The sequence below is a fragment of the Alligator sinensis genome, unplaced genomic scaffold, assembly GCF_000455745.1.
Source record: "Alligator sinensis unplaced genomic scaffold, ASM45574v1 scaffold1914_1, whole genome shotgun sequence".
In the NCBI taxonomy this organism is placed as follows: Eukaryota; Metazoa; Chordata; order Crocodylia; family Alligatoridae; genus Alligator; species Alligator sinensis.
This window is the reverse complement of record NW_005842804.1, coordinates 623231-627101: the sequence shown is the minus strand read 5'-3', so window position 1 is coordinate 627101 and position 3871 is coordinate 623231.

Sequence of the window (3871 nt, the reverse complement as noted above, 5' to 3'; positions counted from 1 at the left end):
GACCACGAATGTATAAAAACTACGGAGCTTCCTTCTGGAAGAGGCAAGGATGATTTAAGAAGAAAAACCAGTCCATACCAGTGAGTCTCAACCAGGGTGCCTCGCGACCCTTTCAAGGGTGCCGTGGGGAACCACGCCATCTAGCACTGTTAGGCGTGCGCACGATTCACAAGATAAGCCCAGAGATTTCAAATAGTGCGTGGCAGGAGGTGCGACTGTGGCACGACGCACGAGATCCCATCACACCGTATCGCTGGTACGGGGATCGCCATCCCAGGCTCCCCCTGCACGGGCAAGCAGAAAGCTCCCGACAGCTGACAGGGCTCCCAGCCGCGGGGCGGACCCTGCTACACATGCAAATTAAAGCTGGATACCAACCAGCTATAAAGTTATTCCACATTTTCCAGCTCTAACTTTATAGCTGGTTGGACCTTTTCATGGTGTGATAGTTAGTTTGCACGTGTAGCCGGTCTAAATTAATTGCACTATTAACTCGGTAATCGAGTGATGCATGTAACGTGTAGAGGCGGCCTCCGAGATCGCTGCGTTTTTCTGTGGCCACAAAACCAGCGAAAGCCGAGAGGCAGCATTTTCCAAAGAGCACCTCCAGTCTAACGGGGGAGAGGCCGTCAGTCTACGAAGGTCATCCCCAGCGGACAATTCATGCGCTGTCACCCACGCAGACAGAAGTCAAACACTCCCAACGGCATCAGGAATTAAGCTCTGGTGAAGGGAAGTTGCCTATTCTCCCTGGCAGGCACTCGCCGCTGGCCTCTCTTCCCACCTAACCTCAACCCGGCAACTCGGAGCCGTCCCGACACAGAGAGGAACCTGCCCAGGTCACTGTTACTGTCCATCGCTTCATTTTCTCCTACACAAAAAGTTGCCCACACGTGGAAGACCCACCCCAGGGCCTAAAGCAGAGCTCTCAAGAGGCAAAGGCTCGTCTGAAGTACCTTTTACTGGACCAGCTGTGTATCCGGGAGAGAAGTTAGACAGCCCGTGCTCAGAAGCCTGCCTAACTTCTCCCCCAGGTATACAGTTGGTCCAATAAAACAAACCAGAAAAATCAGAACTAACCTGCCCAAGTGGATGGGACTTAACAAGGCAGGAAAAGCCTGGTGCTGCAGGAAGAACTGCCTCTCCTGAACCTTGATCCCTGCCGCTGCTAGGAGAAACCAACTTCTCTCCCCTTCAATTAATCAAACCCAAATTACTCAGGAATGCAGCAGGACAGGTCTGTGCTCCTAGGTCCTTTTGTCTTTGAAGATATGAAATGAGAAAATAAAGCAGGAGAAGGAGAAAAGGATTTAAAAAAGGAAAGCCTATCGTCGAGGCCAAACAAGCAGTCCTGAGCACTAGTGAACTGTGGGGGAATAAAAGGAGCGAGAGCAGGGAAACTAGGGGAAACCCCCCAGAAATCCAAGCTCCCGTTGTCGTACGTCCACCCTTCAGGCAGCGACGCGGCCGGGGACCGCTTTCTCCCTTGGCGGTTTGGAAGCCACCCAATTTCCTTGCGCCCCACCAGCCTCGACGCAAGAGCGCAGTCGTCCCTACCCAACTCGAAGGCTTCTCTTTTCATCCTGGGGCCCACGCAAGAGGCGCCACTTCATTTTAAGCTTCCCTTGCGCCTGACGCGGTACAGAAAGCGCTACGACACGAGGAAGCAACGAGGAAAAAAGGCAACGCTGGGACAGGGGCTCGCCACCTTTTACCACTTCTGCAGTCTCTTGCCTCAGGCTTCTGTGTGCTGCTCGTTCCATCGCATAACCCGTGTCCCAAAGCATGCTGCTTGCTGGAAGGCACCTCGCTGCCCGAAGCACGTGCAGCCTGAGCAAACACCGTACGAGAAGAGGTGGGACAAAGGGAATCAGCGTGGGCAACACCCCCGGCCTCTAGGCTGCAGCCACGCGGGGCAGGCGCACCGGGACTCTACTCCAGGCCTCTCTTACTCCTGCCACCCTTTCAGATCGGCACCCCTTTGCCCGACGAAAAGGAGCACTGGACCTCAAATTAGCCAGAACGGCTGAACTGCGAACTCGAGCGACAGAAGACGGAGCCTGGCAGCGATTAACCCCCCTCCCCGGACGGACCGAGCGGCTGCGCAGCTCCCACACAGAGGCAAGGAGGCAGGAGCTTTAGCAGAGATTAGAGGCTGCAGCGAGCTCAGTCTCTTCTGCTCCAAGCCTGCAGCTGTGCAGCCATGGCCCTACCTTTCAAGAGTAAAAACAAAGGCTTTAAAAAAAACTGTTCTCACTGACTCAGTAACTGTGAAAAAGACTTGGCTTCAGGGCAGAAAGGAGGGAGGAAAGAAGGGAGGGACCAGCGAGAGGGAAATGAGCACACAGTGCAGGATACGCGGCGTGGCGAGAAGGCACTCGGCTCGGGAACTGCACCCAGCACAGTCATCTGCTCGGGCCGGTACAACAGCACCCCGGAAGGGGAAGACCTTACTCCCTGGTTTCAGCCAAGGCTTCTCCCTACAGACCCCCACGCTTTACAAGGGAGGTAAAAATCAGACAAAGGCACATTCAAAAGAGTAAAATCCTCAAGTCCAGCCCAGAAGACACCTCTGCTCCCCTTCTGAGGGGACGTAGCCAGCTCCCAAAAGTGACGTGCAAAGCCTCAGCCAGGGGCTCGCTTCCACTGCATGCAAGCACACCCTCAAAACCTGCAACCCTGACCCGCAAAGCACGCCCCTGCAGCCTCCTGCTTTCGGGAGTCACTCGTTTCATTGTATTTGGAGATCTCAGCAACAGCGTCCAAAGCAGCGATTTGGTGTTTTCGGAATCAAAGGAGTTTTTTTGGTGGTCTTTTAGATCCGAAAGACATCTGCTTGCAGCGCTGTAACTAGCAGACCCATAGCCGTGCACTACCAAGGAAGCAAAGAACCAGAACACCCCAGACCAACACTTTGAAACCGTGCACAAGCACCCTCCCACAAGGTGCAAGGCACTGGTCCTCAGCTGCTTTGAGCAACCGTGCTCAACCGGGGAGAGCAACAGTACTGCCAGGACACCGGTGCCAACCGAGCTGCCATCGCATGCCATTTCACAAGGGCTTGTACTAAGAACGCGGCTCTGGTGCCCCTCCATCCCTCCTACGTTGGGAAGGTGCGATTGGGAACCCTTCCATCAGCAATGCTGGCGAACGCATGGGTGGGTGGGTAAGGTCAGAGGACTGGGATAAAGAGAATAAAGACATTTTCCTAAAGCTGCAGGAAGCAAAGAGAAAAAACGCTAATTAACTCAGCAGCAAGTTGTTAGTATTTGCATATAAATGCAGCCACAAATCACTACAAACAAGCTAGGACAAGTCAGGCCTATTAGCATATACAAATCCAGCCTGGACGGCCGCTCTAGGTGGGTCATTGAGACTAGCTGTTCACTTCGGAGGCAGGCTGCCAACTTCCTGGGGGGAGAGGAAGGGTCCGTATCCAGACAAACAGCGTTTCTTCACCCGGCTTCTGTCACTGCTAAGCCCGGTCGGTGCCAGAGGCAGGGTTAAGAAACACTATCAAAGCCTGGTAAGAGGAGCAGGATAAGTGAGACTGGAGGCCTAAATGCAAAGCAAGAGCAGGTCTGCAAAGAAAAAAAATGAAAACTGTGGCTCCTCAGAAACAAACGGTGCCTGCCTAAAAATACCAAACACCGCATGAGGGTCAGAAAAGCAAGCCGTGCCGAGGCAGAACAGGTGCAGTGGTCAGAGAGTCGGCGTGCAATCGGTTATCGGGCACCACTGGGCGGCGTGGCGACACGCTCCGCCAGGACTCGACCCCTGCGCAAGACGGGCAGGAGCTGACCAGCACCGGAGCGGGGCTTTTTGTGTCCGTTACTGTGAGCGCCGGATGGAAAGGGCCAAGACCTGCGCC